General features: G+C 55.2%; 1 long non-coding RNA gene across 1 annotated transcript; it reads right to left on the reverse strand.

Annotated features, from left to right (window-relative positions):
* Positions 1 to 5,579: 5,579 nt before the first annotated feature.
* On the reverse strand, positions 5,580 to 21,445 carry LOC143942399 (uncharacterized). Its single transcript, XR_013264766.1, has 2 exons — positions 21,232 to 21,445; positions 5,580 to 6,015 (listed from the first exon to the last, which is right to left on the reverse strand). It is a non-coding gene; the product is annotated as an uncharacterized LOC143942399 (long non-coding RNA).
* Between the last annotated feature and the right edge of the window lie 320 nt (positions 21,446 to 21,765).

A 21,765-nucleotide genomic window follows, 5' to 3' on the forward strand; every position in this document is an offset into this window, starting at 1 on the left:
TTCATTTTACTTTAATTTAATTTAGTTTGACACTTTTTCCCCAAAAATACATTTTTTGATTACTTTTATTCCTATTACAAGGAATGTAAACATCCCTTGTAATAGGAATATGGCATGACAGGTCCTTTTTACAGTGAGATATAGGGTCAATAAGACCCCACATGTCACCACTAGGCTGGGAAGCCTGAAATAAAACAAATAAAAAAAACGATTCTGGCTTCGATCGTAGCGTTGAGTCAGTAGAAGCACCTGAGGGCGGTGGGGGGGGGGGGGTGTCCCCTCTCGCCTCCCATAAGAATGATCAGGCAGTGGAGCAGCCGCTATGATTGTTCTTATGGTGTAGGGAATCGCCAGCTGAAAAACCTGATATCTGAATGATGCCTGTAGCTGTAGGCTTTTTTTTTCCCTCCTCACGCTGTCAGCGCGAGGAGAAAAAAAATCCGATTACCAGCTCTGTTGACATCACATGATCAGCTGTCATTGGCTGACAGCTGATCACGTGGTAAGGGGTTGGGATCAACCCCTTACACCGATCTGTGATCCAGGGAGTCTCATAGACTCGCTGATCACAAGGGGTGCGCAGGCTGCTCGGACATGGGAAGACATCAATAGACGTAGTCTCGGCAAAGCAGGTCTGCACTGTAGCCATCATTCGACTATAGCATGGGTCTGAAGTGGTTAAAGGGGTTGTAAAGGTTCGTGTTTTTTCACCTTAATGCATCCTATGCATTAAGGTGAAAAAGCCCCGGAAGATTTTCCCCCTTAATGACCAGGCCATTTTTTGCAAAATAGAAAAAAACAAATATATTCCTCAGTTTAGGCTGATATGTATTCTTTTACAGAATTGTGATAAAAAAATAAATAAATAAAAAATAATATGTTATGCCATTTTTATTATTCACTAGTAATGGTGGTGATCTCCCATCTTTATTGGGACTGCAGCACTGGACACTTTTTTGGGACCATTGCCATTTATACAGCGATCAGAGCAAAAAAATAGCTTAAAAGCCAGCAGCTACACATACCGCAGCTGCTAGCTTTTAACAATAGGACACTTGACTGTCCTGGAGTCCAGCGATGTCGGCACTGCTGCTGATGTTTCCATCAGCTGTTGGGGGCTGCTGCCACAATTGCGGGTAAGGGTACTTGGCAGCGTAGCCTTATGGCTGCACGCCGGGATCCTTACTGTGCATTTGCAAGGCGCCGCTCCTCTCTCCTACTGGCCTGGCGACAGGGAGAGGAGGAGGGAGCCCCACGGCTGATTCCTGGAAGTGGGAACAGGATACCTGTTAAAGACAGGTATCTTGCCCCCCTCCCCCCAAAAGGTGCCAATTGTGACACCGGAGAGGGAGATGAGACAAATGAGCATAAGTTCCACTTTTGGGTGGAACTCCGCTTTAATGTATAAATGTCATTGGTAGGGAAGGGGATAACACTAGGGGGCAATCAAGGGGTTGTGTGTCCTAGGGAGCGTTTATAACTGTGGAGGGATTGGGCCTGCCTGGGGGAGGGGACCGACCATTGTTCCTAAGCAGTAGTAACAGATCAGTTTCCTCACCTCTGACAGAACGAAGATCTGTCTGTTTACAATGACAGACCTCCGTTCTGTCTCTCTCATGAGCGACTGCCGGGCACGAGCATCGGCTCCGTCATCGCGCCACAGGCGCACCCTAGTGCTCTTAAATTGGCCGACGTACAGCTACGACGACTCACCCAGGGGAGTCAACCAGCTGCACTATAACTGCAGCGGCTGGTCCTTAAGCGGTTAATGTACATTGCATTAAGGCAACCCACCGAAATCATTGTGCTTCCGACACACTAAAATGTCCCAAAATCAGATGTGTCACAAAATGATTGCTGCAATCCTCTATTGTTCATTGAAGCATGGGCACTTAGGTGCTAACATTAATAGCATTGCAATGCGTCAACGAACCTCCAGCTCATTCATCTGAATATCCTCCTATTGTCATGCTGATTGTCCTCAATTAAAGAAGAGCTTCACTTAAAAGTGAAAGTTCCACTCATCCTCCTCCTCTATTATCAATATTTTCTTTTTTTTCTTGGAGTGGGTACCATTTTCTGACAGGTTCCTACTCACACAATCCTCCTAGATGAGAAATGCAGAAGTTGAGATCCCCCCAACCATCAACATGTCACATGTCCCAGGAGGCTGCAGGACCAGTCTTAAAGCGGAGGTCCACCCTAAAGTGGACCTTCCACTCATTGGAACCCCCCCCCCCCTCCGGCGCCACAATTGGCACCTTTCAGGGGGGAGGGGGGTGCAGATACCTGTACAGTACAGGTATTCTGCACCCACTTCCGGGATAGCTCTCTGCGGAAAGGGGCGTAGATTACGCTCCTTTCCGCAAGTGCCCGCCCCTTTCCGCAAGTGCCCCGCTGCCTGCTGGGAAACACACAGATCCCAGAGGCAGCGGGGACTGTCCTTATTGCGCAGTGCGGCTCATGCATGCGCAGTAGGGAACCGGGAAATGAAGCCGAAAGGCTCCATTTCCTGATTCCCATACCCAAGATGGCGGCGGCAGCACCCGACAGACGATCTAGAGATCGGCTTTGGGTGCCGACATCGCGGGCGCGCTGGACAGGTAAGTGTCACTATTTTAAAAGTCAGCAGCTGCAGTACTTGTAGCTGCTGGCTTTTAAAAAAAAAAAACGCGGAGTCCCGGCTCTAAAGTGCAGCTTGTCCAGCGCATGCGCAGTAGAGAGGTTGCTGTGAAACTGCAAGAAAGTCATAACTGGTTTTGTACAGCCAAGATGGTGGTGCCGGGGGCCCAAAAACTGGTGGGGTACCGACCCAGGTGAAAACAGCACACAGACACCTGGCCTGGTAAGTGCATGTATATTAAAGTGGCTGCAAACCACCCAGTTACACCACTTGTACAGGTGAGCTTATATTAAGTCTTACCCGTAGGTACTTTAAATATCAGGTTTAGGAGATATTTATCACATACACCGCCAACGTCATCGGCGCTTGTGTCGTTTCTTCAGCAGCCATGCCCGCGTGGAAGTGACATCATCACGGCTCCGGCTAATCACAGCGACTGAGTCCGTGAACCCTGAAATAACTCCTGGAGACTAAGGATGAGCTCCGGCGTGTTCGCACACTCCACGTGCAGAGCCTGCCAGGAAGTCGGTGCAGCGCTACGCTAATCACAGGCAGTGAAACATTTCCTGATGCACGGCTGCTGGGATTGGGAAATGTCTCACTGCCTGTGATAAGCGCAGCACCGACTTCCTGGCGGGCTCAGCACGTGGAATACGAGAACACGCTGGAGCTCATCCCTACTGGAGACATGTCGCCGGTCACAGAGGTGCAAGAGGACCGCTGCAACAGCTTTGATCTAAGGTAAGTAATTTCATAATGAGCTAGTATGCAATTCATACTAGCTCATTATGCCTTTGTCTTACAGGGTTCTTTTTTTCGGAGGGGGTCAGCCGCTACTGTATTTGTAGTTGCCATTTTTTTTTTTTTTAAAGATAGAAGTTCCTCTATAACATACCCATCCAGCATTGTCTGTACGCCACCATGCCACCCTCTTCCCCTCTGACATCAGACAGCCGGCTGTTTCTTCGTGGTTCTTGCAGCTGCCTCTTGCTCCTCTATGAATGCCGATGCCTCCCAGGATATCTAAGGCTGGATTCACACCTATGTAGTTTTAGTGATTTTTGCATTCTTCAGATTTGCTGTACAGAACATGTTCCATAGGAAACCATGTTAAATGGACTGTAGTGCAAATCTGCAAAATGCACAAAAAATGCATAGATGTGAATCCAGCCTTATGCAGACACCCCAAAAGGCTGGAGCAATAAAACATGTTAATCTGGCCTAGGCAAGAATGAGGGTAGGGGCCGGTGTAGTAAAATTTTCTGCGACTCATGCAGAAAGCAAACCCCGTCACTTCCGGTGCAGCTCCGTCACTGAAACAGCTGACGGTGGGGCTTTACTGCGCATGCGCCACTTCACTGCTATTAACAGCACATGCGCGGGAGCTAATCGTGCTACACAAGCTGACGGCGGGGCTTTCCTGCGCATGCGCGATTTCATAGCCCTTGATCGCGCATGCACGGGAGCTGGTCGAGAAATATGCTCTCACTCTGCGAATTGCACGAATCTTATGCATGCCAAGGGTCCAGAAAAATTATGGACGCGAGGGGGCAGGTGGAGGCGGAGAGTTGGAGGGAGGGGGAGATAGAGAGGAGCTTGGAGAGGGGGACAGGCCCCCATGCATAGTACATTGTTCTGCCAATAAATACGCTGCCACTGTGCCCAGCAGAAAACACAGCCGAACTGCGCCCAGAAAACGGATCATTAGGCTCAAAAAATGACGCCTCACTGTGCCCAAACACCTCACTGCGCCCAGAAAATGCAACATAACTGTGCCCATCAAACTCACTGCACCCAGAAAATGCCTCACTGTGCTCAGCAAATGCCGAGAAAATGCCGCCTCACTGTGCCCAGAAAATGCTGCTTCACTGCACCCAGAAAACGCTGCTTCACTGCGCCCAGAAAACACAGCTTCACTGCGCCCAAACGCAACCACTGTGCCCATAAATTGCCGCCACTGTGCCATCAAACGCAGCCACTGTACCCATCAATTGCTGCCAGATTGTCAAGCCGTAGCTGTGCTCCCTGGGGATATGCTGATCACCCATCCGTGCTGCTGGAGGGTATCCCAGACGGCCATAAATGAGGGACCTGCATGTCATGGTGAGACCATCCCATATCCTACTCCATCTTCCCCGAGGACAGGGGCCCCCTTTCACCCCTCTGAGGACAGGGGCCCCGCTTTCACCCCTCTGAGGACAGGGGCCCCCTTTCACCCCTCTGAGGACAGGGGCCCCCTTTCACCCCTCTGGAGGACAGGGACCCCCTTTCACCCCTCTGGAGGACAGGGACCCCCTTTCACCCCTCTGAGGTCAGGGACCCCCTTCTCCCACTTACATCAGGGTCTGCAGCATTGCCCTGTACATCAGGGTTCGCAGAGTTCCCCCTGTAAGATTAGAAGGGATGGAGGCCCAGAGACATGTCCAGAGTACACAGAGGATACATGGGATAGATTAGTAGCGATGGAGGCCTCCTCTGTTTTCCCTGGACATCCATCCCATCTAATCTATCCCATGTATCCTCAGTGTACCCTGGACATGTCTCTGGGCCTCCATCCCTTCTAATCTAACTCATGGATCGGTGCGCTGGCAGAACGGTAAAAAAAAAAAAAAAGTCCTGCTACCCGCATCTTTGAGGCGCTGTAGGAGCAGTGTATACACCGCTCCTACAGCGCCCTTGCCCATTGGAAATCAATGGGCAGCGTCTCCGAACCGCCGACAAAGTGCTTTTTCGGCTGCTGGCGGAGGTTAAAAGCGCCCTGCTAGTGGCCAAATAGCGCCGCAAAAACAATGGTAAAGTGGCCCTTTACCGCCGACGCCCCCAGTGTGAAAGTAGCACAGTGCTGGATAGCAAACAATATTATGGTCATAAAGGGGGTAAAACCTTCTGGGAGGTCAAAAACAAACAACAAACTGAAAGACAAAAAGTTAAGGAAATAAGCAACAAGACAAGAGTATGAGCAACAAAAGGCACTGACTATTTTATTGGATGTTAAAAGCATATTATTTTGAAACTTTTAAAAACAGTGAATTTTATTCAAAAAATGTGGCATGAAAACAAAAGCAAATAAATACCCGACACAATCTCACACAGCAAGACTCAAACTATACAATAGTCCATTTAAGTATTTAACCACGTTTACCAAAAAAAAAAAAACTGGGCCCCAATATCCCTAACAAAGAATAGCTAGGATTAGGAAAGGAAGGGTGGACCAGGTCAGCTTGATTGTAGAAACCATTTATGCTGACGGACGATACAAGATTGGAAAAATGTAAAGGTGAGGTGCATAAAGAACTGGTATATATGTTTCCACTCCAAAAGTACACGGCCAATCACAGGCGGATGAGAAAATTGCAGATCTGCATGGTGACAGCCAAAACAGATGGGGGAAGCTGAAAAAGAAAAAAACATTAAAGAGTCAGAAACTGACAAATTTAGAAATACATGGTAACATACCTCTAACGTTGGTTAACTAAAAAATGGGTGGGCCAGGGATTTAAATTTCCATTTAGAACTGGCTGGGCTCACATGGGGAATGCAGCGGCTCACAGCAGGAGTCCGGTGCGTCTCCATTCAATGTTTCAGGTCCAATTTTGGCTGAATTCAGACCTGAAAGGAACCAAAAGATGCGCAATTCACACTGGAGACTGCAGAGATGTGTGAAGCGGCTCCATAGAGAGTTGGCCACAATCTCCTGCTATGCGCATCAGATGCGGTGGAAACCCTCATCCAATTCGCAATAGTGTGAACCCGGTCACAAAGTTTGTAAAAGATAGTTTAATTGAAATATAATAAGTACACTGAGGAGTGAGGAAACCTACCTACTCCAAACCACTAAAAACTAGGAATTACCCCAACCGCTGGCTACACAGACAGATAGATCACCACCCCCTAGACTGACACCCCCATAACAAACTACTGACACCTCAGACTGACCCCCATCCAACTGAAACACCAGACTGAGCCCCTGTCACTAATACACGTCACCCCCAACTAATGACAATAATAACTGCTACCAGTTTCCTTTTTCCCCTCTATGACAGTTGGGGGGTTAAGTTTGTTTCCTCCCACAATAGTACTAATGCAGGTCGTGAAATTCTGTATCCCCTCTTATAAGATCACAGGCCATGAAAATAGGCATCCCTCTTGTTGTAATGAAAGCATTTAAAATAGGTATCCCCTCCAGTAATGCAGGCCGTGAAAATAGGTAAGGATGCACGGAATGGGTTTTTTGGTGCCGAAACTGATACCGAAAATAAATCTTCTTTGATCGCGAAAACTGAATAACACCGATCCCGAAAAGTGACTGTTTTTAAAAATATTTTTATACAGGAGATGGTCAGAGACTGGGGACATGGTGCAGGAGATCAATACAGCCTCACCAATGCCCGTCAGATGCAGCCAGCCAGTGTCCGCGGTAGTGCAGCCAGCGTCCCAGCCTGTGTCCGCGGTAGTGCAGCCAGCGTCCCAGCCTGTGTCCGCGGAAGTGCAGTAAGACTTGCCACCCCCCGTGACATCCAGACTTGCCACCCCCCCGTGACATACATGCCCTGGGTGACATCCAGACTTGCCACCCCCCTGGGTGACATCTAGACTTGCCACCGCCCCCATATGTGACATCCAGACTTGCCACCGCCCCCATATGTAACATCCAGACTTGCCCCCCCATATGTGACATCCAGACTTGCCCCCCCATATGTGACATCCAGACTTGCCCCCCCATATGTGACATCCAGACTTGCCTGCCCCCCCCCATATGTGACATCCAGACTTGCCCCCCATATGTGACATCCAGGCTTGCCTGCCCCATATGTGACATCCAGACTTGCCTGCCCCCCCATATGTGAAATCCAGACTTCCCTCCCCCCCATATGTGACATCCAGACTTGCCTGCCCCCCCATATGTGACATCCAGACTTGCCTGCCCCCCCATATGTGACATCCAGACTTGCCTGCCCCCCATATGTGACATCCAGACTTGCCTGCCCCCCATATGTGACATCCAGACTTGCTTGCCCCCCCATATGTGACATCCAGACTTGCCCCCCATATGTGACATCCAGACTTGCCCCACCCATATGTGACATCCAGACTTGCCTCCCCCCCATATGTGACATCCAGACTTGCCTGCCCCCCCCATATGTGACATCCAGACTTGCCTGCCCCCTCCCCCCCATATGTGACATCCAGACTTGCCTGCCCCCTCCCCCCATATGTGACATCCAGACTTGCCTACCCCCCCCATATGTGACATCCAGACTTGCCTCCCCCCACCCATATGTGACATCCAGACTTGCCCCCCCCACCCATATGTGACATCCAGACTTGCCTCCCCCCACCCATATGTGACATCCAGACTTGCCTACCCCACCATATGTGACATCCAGACTTGCCTACCCCACCATATGTGACATCCAGACTTGCCTACCCCCCCATATGTGACATCCAGACTTGCCTGCACCCCCATATGTGACATCCAGACTTGCCTGCCCCGCCCCCTCATATGTGACATCCAGACTTGCCTGCCCCCCCATCCCATATGTGACATCCAGACTTGCCTGTCCCCCCATATGTGACATCCAGACTTGCCTGCCCCCCCATATGTGACATCCAGACTTGCCTGCCCCCCCATATGTGACATTCAGACTTGCCTGCCCCCCCATATGATATGTGACATCCAGACTTGCCTGCCCCCCCCATATGTGACATCCAGACTTGCCTTCCCCCCCACCCATATGTGACATCCAGACTCCCCCCCCCACCCATATGTGACATCCAGACTTGCCTCCCCCCACCCATATGTGACATCCAGACTTGCCTACCCCACCATATGTGACATCCAGACTTGCCTACCCCCCCATATGTGACATCCAGACTTGCCTGCCCCCCCATATGTGACATCCAGACTTGCCTGCCCCCCCATATGTGACATCCAGACTTGCCTGCCCCCCATATGTGACATCCAGACTTGCCTGCCCCCCCATATGTGACATCCAGACTTGCCTGCCCCCCCATATGTGACATCCAGACTTGCCTGCCCCCCCATATGTGACATCCAGACTTGCCTGCCCCCCCATATGTGACATCCAGACTTGCCTACCCCCCCATATGTGATATCCAGACTTGCCTGCCACCCCCACCCCCATATGTGACATCCAGACTTGCCTGCCACCCCCCATATGTGACATCCAGACTTGCCTGCCACCCCCCCATATGTGACATCCAGACTTGCCTGCCCCCCCATATGTGACATCCAGACTTACCTGCCCCCCCATATGCGACATCCAGACATGCCTACACCCCCCCCCGCATATGTGACATCCAGACTTGCCTACTCCCCCATATGTGATATCCAGACTTGCCTGCCCCCCCATATGTGACATCCAGACTTGCCTGCCCCCCCTATATGTGACATCCAGACTTGCCTGCCCCCCCCCTATATGTGACATCCAGACTTGCCTGCCCCCCCCCATGTGACATCCAGACTTGCCTCCCCCCCTATATGTGACATCCAGACTTGCCTGACCCCCCCATATGTGACATCCAGACTTGCCTGCCCCCCCATATGTGACATCCAGACTTGCCTGCCGCCCCCCCATATGTGACATCCAGACTTGCCTGCTCCCCACCCCCATATGTGACATCCAGACTTGCCTGCCCCCCACCCCATATGTGACATCCAGACTTGCCTGCCCTCCACCCCATATGTGACATCCAGACTTGCCTGCCCCCCCATATGTGACACCCAGACTTGCCTGCCCCCCTCTATATGTGATATCCAGACTTGCCTTGCCCTGCCCCCCCATATGTGACATCCAGACTTGCCCTGCCCCCCCATATGTGACATCCAGACTTCCCCCCCCATATGTGACATCCAGACTTGCCCCCCCATATGTGACATCCAGACTTGCCCCCCCCATATGTGACATCCAGACTGCCCCCCTTGTGACATCCAGACTGCCCCCCCTGTGACAGACTTGCCCCATGTGACATCCAGATTTGCCCCGTGTGACATTCAGACTGCCTCCCCTTGTGACATCCAGACTGCCCCCCCCGTGACAGACTTGTCCCGTGAGACATCCAGACTTGCCCCCCTTGTAACATCCAGACTTGCCCTCCCTCCTCTGTGACATCCAGACTTGCCACCCCCCTGTGACATCCAGACTTGCCCCCCCCATATGTGACATCCAGACTTGCCCCCCCATATGTGACATCCAGACTTGCCCCCCCATATGTGACATCCAGACTTGCCGCCCCCATATGTGGCATCCAGACTTGCCCCCCCCCATATGTGACATCCAGACTTGCCGCCCCCATGTGTGACATCCAGACTTCCCCCCCATATGTGACATCCAGACTTGCTCCCCCATATGTGACATCCAGACTTGCCCCCCATATGTGACATCCAGACTTGCCCCCCCATATGTGACATCCAGACTTGCCTGCCCCCCCCCATATGTGACATCCAGACTTGCCCCCCATATGTGACATCCAGGCTTGCCTGCCCCATATGTGACATCCAGACTTGCCTGCCCCCCCATATGTGAAATCCAGACTTCCCTCCCCCCCATATGTGACATCCAGACTTGCCTGCCCCCCCATATGTGACATCCAGACTTGCCTGCCCCCCCATATGTGACATCCAGACTTGCCTGCCCCCCATATGTGACATCCAGACTTGCCTGCCCCCCATATGTGACATCCAGACTTGCTTGCCCCCCCATATGTGACATCCAGACTTGCCCCCCCATATGTGACATCCAGACTTGCCCCACCCATATGTGACATCCAGACTTGCCTCCCCCCCATATGTGACATCCAGACTTGCCTGCCCCCCCCATATGTGACATCCAGACTTGCCTGCCCCCTCCCCCCCATATGTGACATCCAGACTTGCCTGCCCCCTCCCCCCCCATATGTGACATCCAGACTTGCCTACCCCCCCCCATATGTGACATCCAGACTTGCCTCCCCCCACCCATATGTGACATCCAGACTTGCCCCCCCCACCCATATGTGACATCCAGACTTGCCTCCCCCCACCCATATGTGACATCCAGACTTGCCTACCCCACCATATGTGACATCCAGACTTGCCTACCCCACCATATGTGACATCCAGACTTGCCTACCCCCCCATATGTGACATCCAGACTTGCCTGCACCCCCATATGTGACATCCAGACTTGCCTGCCCCGCCCCCTCATATGTGACATCCAGACTTGCCTGCCCCCCCATCCCATATGTGACATCCAGACTTGCCTGTCCCCCCATATGTGACATCCAGACTTGCCTGCCCCCCCATATGTGACATCCAGACTTGCCTGCCCCCCCATATGTGACATCCAGACTTGCCTGCCCCCCCATATGATATGTGACATCCAGACTTGCCTGCCCCCCCCCATATGTGACATCCAGACTTGCCTTCCCCCCCACCCATATGTGACATCCAGACTCCCCCCCCCACCCATATGTGACATCCAGACTTGCCTCCCCCCACCCATATGTGACATCCAGACTTGCCTACCCCACCATATGTGACATCCAGACTTGCCTACCCCCCCATATGTGACATCCAGACTTGCCTGCCCCCCCATATGTGACATCCAGACTTGCCTGCCCCCCCATATGTGACATCCAGACTTGCCTGCCCCCCATATGTGACATCCAGACTTGCCTGCCCCCCCATATGTGACATCCAGACTTGCCTGCCCCCCCATATGTGACATCCAGACTTGCCTGCCCCCCCCATATGTGACATCCAGACTTGCCTGCCCCCCCATATGTGACATCCAGACTTGCCTACCCCCCCATATGTGATATCCAGACTTGCCTGCCACCCCCACCCCCATATGTGACATCCAGACTTGCCTGCCACCCCCCATATGTGACATCCAGACTTGCCTGCCACCCCCCCATATGTGACATCCAGACTTGCCTGCCCCCCATATGTGACATCCAGACTTACCTGCCCCCCCATATGCGACATCCAGACATGCCTACACCCCCCCCCGCATATGTGACATCCAGACTTGCCTACTCCCCCATATGTGATATCCAGACTTGCCTGCCCCCCCATATGTGACATCCAGACTTGCCTGCCCCCCCTATATGTGACATCCAGACTTGCCTGCCCCCCCTATATGTGACATCCAGACTTGCCTGCCCCCCCCATGTGACATCCAGACTTGCCTCCCCCCCTATATGTGACATCCAGACTTGCCTGACCCCCCCATATGTGACATCCAGACTTGCCTGCCCCCCCATATGTGACATCCAGACTTGCCTGCCGCCCCCCCATATGTGACATCCAGACTTGCCTGCTCCCCACCCCCATATGTGACATCCAGACTTGCCTGCCCCCCACCCCATATGTGACATCCAGACTTGCCTGCCCTCCACCCCATATGTGACATCCAGACTTGCCTGCCCCCCCATATGTGACACCCAGACTTGCCTGCCCCCCTCTATATGTGATATCCAGACTTGCCTTGCCCTGCCCCCCCATATGTGACATCCAGACTTGCCCTGCCCCCCCCCATATGTGACATCCAGACTTCCCCCCCATATGTGACATCCAGACTTGCCCCCCCATATGTGACATCCAGACTTGCCCCCCCCATATGTGACATCCAGACTGCCCCCCTTGTGACATCCAGACTGCCCCCCCTGTGACAGACTTGCCCCATGTGACATCCAGATTTGCCCCGTGTGACATTCAGACTGCCTCCCCTTGTGACATCCAGACTGCCCCCCCCATGACAGACTTGTCCCGTGAGACATCCAGACTTGCCCCCCTTGTAACATCCAGACTTGCCCTCCCTCCTCTGTGACATCCAGACTTGCCACCCCCCTGTGACATCCAGACTTGCCCCCCCCATATGTGACATCCAGACTTGCCCCCCCATATGTGACATCCAGACTTGCCCCCCCATATGTGACATCCAGACTTGCCGCCCCCATATGTGGCATCCAGACTTGCCCCCCCCATATGTGACATCCAGACTTGCCGCCCCCATGTGTGACATCCAGACTTCCCCCCCATATGTGACATCCAGACTTGCCCCCCCATATGTGACATCCAGACTTGCCCCCCCATATGTGACATCCAGACTTGCCCCCCCATATGTGACATCCAGACTTGCCCCCCCATATGTGACATCCAGACTTGCCCCCCCCATTTGTGACATCCAGACTTGCCCCCCCATATGTGACATCCAGACTTGCCCCCCCCCCATATGTGACATCCAGACTTGCCCCCCCCCATATGTGACATCCGGACTTGCCCCCCCCATATGTGACATCCAGACTTGCCCCCCCATATGTGACATCCAGACTTGCCCCCCTATATGTGACATCCAGACTTGCCCCCCCATATGTGACATACAGACTTGCCCTGTGTGACATACAGACTTGCCCCCCGTGACAGACTTACCCCGTGAGACATCCAGACCTGCCCCCCCTTGTAACATCCAGACTTGCCCCCCCTCTGTGACATCCAGACTTGCCCCCCCATGACAGACTTGTCCCGTGAGACATCCAGACTTGCCCCCCCTTGTTACATCCAGACTTGCCCCCCCTCTGTGACATCCAGACTTGCCCCCCCTCTGTAACATCCAGACTTGCCGCCCCCCATATGTGACATACAGACTTGCCCCCACCAGGTGACATCCTTGCCCCGTGTGACATCCAGACTGGCCCCCCGTGACATCCAGACTGGCCCCCACCAGGTGACATCCAGACTTGCCCCCCCTGTGACAGACTTGCCCTGTGTGACATCCAGACTGCCCCCCATGTGACATCCAGAGTGGCCCCCCCGGTGACATCCAGAATGCCCCCCCAGTGACATCCAGAATGCCCCCCCAGTGACATCCAGACTTGCCCTCCCCCCGGTGACATCCAGACTTGCCCTCCCCCCGGTGACATCCAGACTTGCCCTTCCCCCGGTGACATCCAGACTTGCCCTTTCCCCTGGTGACATCCAGACTTGCCCTTCCCCCCGGTGACATCCAGACTTGCCCTTCCCCCGGTGACATCCAGACTTGCCCCGTGTGACATCCAGACTGCCCCTCTGTGACAGACTTGCCCTGGGTGACATCCAGACTTGCCCCCCTGCTGTGACATCAAGACTTGCCCCCCGGTGAGACATCCAGAATGCCCCCCTGTGACAGACTTGCCCTGGATGACATTCAGACATGTCCCATCCCAGGTGACATCCAGACTTGCCCCTCCAGGTGACCTCCAGACTTGCCCCTCCAGGTGACATCCAGACTTGCCCCTCCAGGTGACATCCAGACTTGCCCCTCCAGGTGACATCCAGACTTGCCACTCCCCCATATGTGACATCCAGACTTGCCCCCCCATATGTGACATCTGGATTGCCCCCTGTGACATCCAGACTGCCCCCCCAGTGATAGACTTGCCCAGGGTGACATTCAGACTTGCCCCCCTGCTGTGACATCCAGACTTGCGCCCCCCCGGTGACATCCAGAATTGCGCCCCCCCTGACAGACTTGCCCTGGGCGACATCCAGACTTGCCCCCCCGTGACAGACTTGCCCTGGGCGACATCCAGACTTGCCCCCCCCGTGACAGACTTGCCCTAGGCGACATCCAGACTTGCCCCCCCATATGTGACATTAAGATTTCACCCCCATGTGACATCCAAACTTGCCCCCTCCCAGGTGACATCCAGACTTGCCCTCCCCCGGTGACAGACTTGCCCTGTGTGACATCCAGACTGCCCCCCATGACATACTTGCTCTGGGTGACATCCAGACTTGCCGCCCCTCCGGTGACATCCAGACTTGCCCCCCGGTGACATCTAGACTTGCCCCATGTGACATCCTGACTGCCCCCCCGTGACAGACTTGCCTTGGGTGACATCCAGACTTGCCTCCCCCAAAAGACATCCAGACTTGCCCCCCCAGGTGACTTCCAGACTTTCCCCCATATGTGACATCCAGACTTGCCCCCCCAGGTGACATCCACCAGGGGGGCCAGTCTGGATGTCACACAGGGCAGTCTGGAAGTCCCCCCAGGTGACATCCAGACTTGCCCACCCAGGTGACATCCAGACTTGCCCCATGTGACATCCTGACCGCCCCCCGTGACAGACTTGCTCTGGGTGACATGCAGACTTGCCCCCCCAAAAGACATGCAGACTTGCCCCCCCAAGGTGACATCCAGACTTCCACCCATATGTGACATCCAGACTTGCCCCCCCATATGTGACATCCAGACTTGCCCCCCCAAATGTGACATCCAGACTTGCGCTCCCCCATATGTGACATCTAGACTTGCACCCCCATATGTGACATACAGACTTGCCCCCCCCAAGGTGACATCCAGACTTGCCCCCTCATATGTGACATCCAGACTTGCCCCCTCATATGTGACATCCACCAGGGGGCCAGTCTGGATGTCACACGGGGCAGTCTGGATGTCCCCCCAGGTGACATCCAGACTTGCCCCCCAGGTGACATCCAGACTTGCCCCATGTGACATCTTGACTGCCCCCCATGACAGACTTGCCCTGGGTGACATCCAGACTTGCTCCCCCAAAAGACATCCAGACTTGCACCCCCCCCCTTCCGTGACAGACTTGCTCTGGGTGACATCCAGACTTGCCCCCCCAAGGTGACATCAAGACTTGCCCCCCATATGTGACATCCAGACTTGCCCTCCCCCGGTGACAGACTTGCCCATGTGACATCCAGACTGCCCCCCCTCTGGTGACATCCAGACTTGCCCCCCGGTGACATCCTGACTGCCCCCCGTGACAGACTTGCCCTGGGTGACATCTAGACTTGCCTCCCCCAAAAGACATCCAGACTTTCCGCCCCCCCTTTGTGACATCCAGACTTGCCGCCCCCATATGTGACATCCAGACTTGCCCCCCATATGTGACATCCAGACTTGCCCCCCCCATATGTGACATCCAGACTTGCCCCCCCATATGTGACATCCAGACTTGCCCCCCCCCATATGTGACATCCAGACTTGCCCCCCCATATGTGACATCCAGACTTGCCCCCCCATATGTGACATCCAGACTTGCCCCCCCATATGTGACATCCAGAATTGCCCCCCCCCCATATGTGACATCCAGACTTTGCCCCCCCCATATGTGACATCCAGACTTTACCCCCCCATATGTGACATCCAGACTTGCCCCCCATATGTGGCACACAGACTTGCCAGGTGTGACATACAGACTTGCCCCCTGTGACAGACTTACCCCGTGAGTCATCCAGACCTGCCCCCCCTTGTAACATCCAGACTTTCCCCCCCGTCACAGACTTGCCCCGTGAGACATCCAGACTTGCCGCCCCCCCATATGTGACATACAGGCTTGCCCCCACCAGGTGACATCCTTTCCCCGTGGGACATCCAGACTGGCCCCCCCGTGACATCCAGACTGGCCCCCACCAGGTGACATCCAGACTGGCCCCCACTAGGTGACAGACTTGCCCTGTGTGACATCCAGACTTGCCCCGTGTGACATCCAGACTGCCCCTCTGTGACAGACTTGCCCTGGGTGACATCCAGACTTGCCCCCCTGCTGTGACATCAAGACTTGCCCCCCCGGTGAGACATCCAGAATGCCCCCCTGTGACAGACTTGCCCTGGATGACATTCAGACATGCCCCCTCCCAGGTGACATCCAGACTTGCCCCTCCAGGTGACATCCAGACTTCCTCCCCGTGACATCCAGACTTGCCCCTCCCCCATATGTGACATCCAGACTTGCCCCCCCATATGTGACATCCAGACTGCCCCCCCAGTGATAAACTTGCCCTGGGTGACATTCAGACTTGCCCCCCCTGCTGTGACATCCAGACTTGCCCCCCTGTGACATCCAGACTTGCGCCCCCCGTGACAGACTTGCCCTGGGCGACATCCAGACTTGCCCCCATGACAGACTTGCCCTGGGCGACATCCAGACTTGCCCCCCATATGTGACATTAAGATTTCACTCCCATGTGGCATCCAGACTTGCTCCCTCCCAGGTGACATCCAGACTTGCCCTCCCCGTGACAGACTTGCCCTGGGTGACATCCAGACTTGCCTCCCCAAAAGACATCCAGACTTGCCCCCCCAAGGTGACATCCAAATGTCCCCCCCATATGTGACATCCAGACTTGCCCCCCCCATATGTGACATCCAGACTTGCCCCCCCAAGGTGACATCCAAACTTCCCCCCCATATGTGACATCCAGACTTGCCCCCCATATGTGACATCCAGACTTGCCCCCTCATATGTGACATCCAGACTTGCCCCCCCATATGTGACATACAGACTTGCCCGGTGTGACATACAGACTTGCCCCCCCAAGGTGACATCCAGACTTGCCCTTCCCCCCGGTGACATCCAGACTTGCCCTTCCCCCCGGTAACATCCAGACTTGCCCCGTGTGACATCCAGACTGCCCCTCTGTGACAGACTTGCCCTGGGTGACATCCAGACTTGCCCCCCTGCTGTGATATCAAGACTTGCCCCCGGTGAGACATCCAGAATGCCCCCCTGTGACAGACTTGCCCTGGATGACATTCAGACATGTGCCATCTTAGGTGACATCCAGACTTGCCCCTCCAGGTGACCTCCAGACTTGCCCTCCCAGGTGACATCCAGAATTGCCCTCCCAGGTGACATCCAGAATTGCCACTCCCCCATATGTGACATCCAGACTTGCCACTCCCCCATATGTGACATCCAGACGTGCCCCCCATATGTGACATCTAGACTGCCCCCCCCAGTGATAGACTTGCCCAGGGTGACATTCAGACTTGCCCCCCCTGCTGTGACATCCAGACTTGCCCCCTGTGACATCCAGACTTGCGCCCCCCCGGTGACATCCAGACTTGTGCCCCCCCGTGACAGACTTGCCCTGGGCGACATCCAGACTTGCCCCCCGTGACAGACTTGCCCTGGGCGACATCCAGACTTGCCCCCCATATGTGACATTAAGATTTCACCCCATGTGACATCCAGACTTGCCCCCTCCCAGGTGACATCCAGACTTGCCCTCCCCCGGTGACAGACTTGCCCCGTGTGACATCCAGACTGCCCCCCCGTGACATACTTGCCCTGGGTGACATCCAGACTTGCCCCCCGGTGACATCTAGACTTGCCCCATGTGACATCCTGACTGCCCCCCGTGACAGACTTGCCTTGGGTGACATCCAGACTTGCCTCCCCCAAAAGACATCCAGATATTGCCCCCCCAGGTGACTTCCAGACTTTCCCCCCATATGTGACATCCAGACTTGCCCCCCCCAGGTGACATCCACCAGGGGGGGCCAGTCTGGATGTCACACGGGGCAGTCTGGATGTCCCCCCAGGTGACATCCAGACTTGCCCCCCCAGGTGACATCCAGACTTGCCCCCCCAGGTGACATCCAGACTTGCCCCCTGACATCCAGACTTGCCCCATGTGACATCCTGACCGCCCCCGTGACAGACTTGCCCTGGGTGACATCCAGACTTGCCCCCAAAAGACATCCAGACTTGCCCCCCCCGTGACAGACTTGCCCTGGGTGACATCCAGACTTGCCCCCCCAAAAAGACACCCAGACTTGCCCCCCCAAGGTGACATCCAGACTTCCCCCCCATATGTGACATCCAGACTTGCCCCCCCCATATGTGACATCCAGACTTGTGCCCCCCCCATACGTGACATCTAGACTTCCCCCCATATGTGACATCTAGACCTCCCCCCATATCTGACATACAGACTTGCCCCCCGTGGCAGACTTGCCCTGGGCGACATCCAGACTTGCCCCCCATATGTGACATTAAGATTTCACCCCCATGTGACATCCAGACTTGCCCCCTCACAGGTGACATCCAGACTTGCCCTCCCCCGGTGACAGACTTGCCCCGTGTGACATCCAGACTGCCCCCCGTGACATACTTGCCCTGGGTGACATCCAGACTTGCCGCCCCTCTGGGGACATCCAGACTTGCCCCCTGGTGACATCTAGACTTGCCCCATGTGACATCCTGACTGCCCCCTCGTGACAGACTTGCCTTGGGTGACATCCAGACTTGCCTCCCCCAAAAGACATCCAGACTTGCCCCCCCAGGTGACTTCCAGACTTTCCCCCCATATGTGACATCCAGACTTGCCCCCCCCGGTGACATCCACCAGGGGGGCGAGGCTGGATTTCACACGGGGCAGTCTGGATGTCCCCTCAGGTGACATCCAGACTTGCCCCCACAGGTGACATCCAGACTTGCCCCCTGACATCCAGACTTGCCCCATGTGACATCCTGACCGCCCCCCGTGACAGACTTGCCCTGGGTGACATCCAGACTTGCCCCTAAAAGACATCCAGACTTGCCCCCCCGTGACAGACTTGCCCTGGGTGACATCCAGACTTGCCCCCCAAAAGACATCCAGACTTGCCCCCCCAAGGTGACATCCAGACTTCCCCCCCATATGTGACATCCAGACTTGCCCCCCCCATATGTGACATCCAGACTTGTGCCCCCCCATACGTGACATCTAGACTTCCCCCCATATGTGACATCTATAATTCCTCCACATATGTGACATACAGACTTGCCCGGTGTGACATACAGACTTGCCCCCCCAAGGTGACATCCAGACTTGCCTCCTCATATGTGACATCCAGACTTGCCCCCCCGGTGACATCCACCAGGAGGGCCAGTCTGGATGTCACACGGGGCAGTCTGGATGTCCCCCCAGGTGACATCCAGACTTGCCCCCCAAGGTGACATCCAGACTTGCCTCCCGTGACAGACTTGCCCTGGGTGACATCCAGACTTGCCCCCCCAAAAGACATCCAGACTTGCACCCCCCCGTGACAGACTTGCCCTGGGTGACATCCAGACTTGCCCCCCCCAAGGTGACATCCAGACTTGAGGCCCCCCGGTGACATCCAGACTTGTCCCCCCATATGTGACATCCAGACTTGCCCTCCCCCAGTGACAGACTTGCCCCGTGTGACATCCAGACTGCCCCCCGTGACAGATTTGCCCTGGGTGACATCCAGACTTACCCCCTCTCTGGTGACATCCAGACTTGCCCCATGTGACATCCTGATTGCCCCCCGTGACAGACTTGCCCTGGGTGACATTCAGACTTGCCTCCCCCAAAATACATCCAGACTTGCCCCCCCAGGTGACTTCCAGACTTTCCCCCCATATGTGACATCCAGACTTGCCCCCCCAGGTGACATCCAGACTTGCCCCCTGACATCCAGACTGCCCCCGTGACAGACTTGCCCTGGGTGACATCCAGACTTGCCCCCCCAAAAGACATCCAGATTTGCCCCCCCAAGGTGACATCCAGACTTCCCCCCCATATGTGACATCCAGACTTGCCCCCCCATATGTGACATCCAGACTTGCCCCCCCATATGTGACATCTAGACTTGCCCCCCAATATGTGACATACAGACTTGCCCGGTGTGACATACATACTTGCCCCCCCCAAGGTGACATCCAGATTTGCCCCCCCAGGTGACATCCAGACTTGCCCCCTCATATGTGACATCCAGACTTGCCCCCCCAAGGTGAGATCCAGACATGGCCCCCCCCGGTGACATCCATACTTGGGCCCCCCCGCGGTGACATCCAGACTTGCCCTCCCCCGGTGACAGACTTGCCCCGTGTGACATCCAGACTGCCTCCCGTGACAGACTTGCCCTGGGTGACATCCAGACTTGCCCCCCTCTGGTGACATCCAGACTTGCCCCCCGGTGACATCCAGACTTGCCCATGTGACATCCTGACTGCCCCCCGTGACAGACTTGCCCTGGGTGACATCTAGACTTGCCTCCCCCAAAAGACATTCAGGACTTGCCCCCCCCAGGTGACTTCCAGACTTGCCCCCCATATGTGACATCCAGATTTGCCCCCCCAGGTGACATCCACCGGGGGGGCAGTCTGGATGTCACACGGGCAGTCTGGATGTCCCCCCAAGTGACATTCAGACTTGCCCCCCCAGGTGACATCCAGACTTGCCCCCTGACATCCAGACTTGCCCCATGTGACATCCTGACTGCCCCCCCGTGACAGACTTGCCCTGGGTGACATCCAGACTTGCCCTGGGTGACATCCAGACTTGCCCCCCCAAGGTGACATCCAGACTTGCCCCCCCAGGTGACATCCAGACTTGCCCCCTGACATCCAGACTGCCCCCGTGACAGACTTGCCCTGGGTGACATCCAGACTTGCCCCCAAAAGACATCCAGACTTGCCCCCCCATGATAGACTTGCCCTGGGTGACATCCAGACTTGCCCCCCTGAAAAAAAAACAAGACTTGCCCCCCAAGGTGACATCCAGACTTGGGCCCCGTGACATCCAGACTTGCTCCCCCCAGGTGACATCCACCAGGGGGGCCAGTTTGGATGTCTCCCCATGTGACATCCAGACTTGCCCCCCCAGGTGACATCCACCAGGGGGGGCCAGTTTGGATGTCCCCCCATGCGACATCCAGACTTGCCCCCTCCCAGGTGACATCCAGACTTGCCCCCCCCCCACAGACTTTCCCCCTTGTGACATCTAGACTGCCCCCCCCCCAGTGACATGGGAACCAGCCTGTGTCCCCCGTTGTCATGGAGATGGAGATGCTCACCTCGGCCAATCAGATGACGATCGAGTCCTCCAATCAGATGAAGAGTGGATACATTATAAGGCTCAGGCAGCCCGAGCCGCGTCACTTAGCTGCTGCTGTGCCAGGAAGAGGGAGTGTTGCTTTTCGGAGCTGTTTTGACAGGACACAGTGCCCTATAGAGGACACATCGGAGACTACATCCCCCCATTCTTCATAGCACATCTATTGGAGAGACAGTAAGTGTCATATGACCGATGTCACCTGACGGCGGGCGGGTCCAGTGTCGGGATGTGGGCGGGCTTGTGTAATGATCAGTCAGTGTTTTCTCCCCTCCTTTCTGGTCTGAGGGAAGAGAAATTCCAGGCAGTGACCCTCCATACCCTCCGTGACAGGGGCCCCCGACACCCTCCGTGACAGGGGCCCCCGACACCCTCCGTGACAGGGGCCCCCGACACCCTCCGTGACAGGGGCCCCGACACCCTCCGTGACAGGGGCCCCCGACACCCTCCGTGACAGGGGCCCCCGACACCCTCCGTGACAGGGGCTCCCGACACC

This window comes from Lithobates pipiens, unplaced genomic scaffold (assembly GCF_037356315.1).
Source record: "Lithobates pipiens isolate NorthernLeopardFrog02 unplaced genomic scaffold, aLitPip1_a1.2 Scaffold_10, whole genome shotgun sequence".
NCBI lineage: Eukaryota > Metazoa > Chordata > Amphibia > Anura > Ranidae > Lithobates > Lithobates pipiens.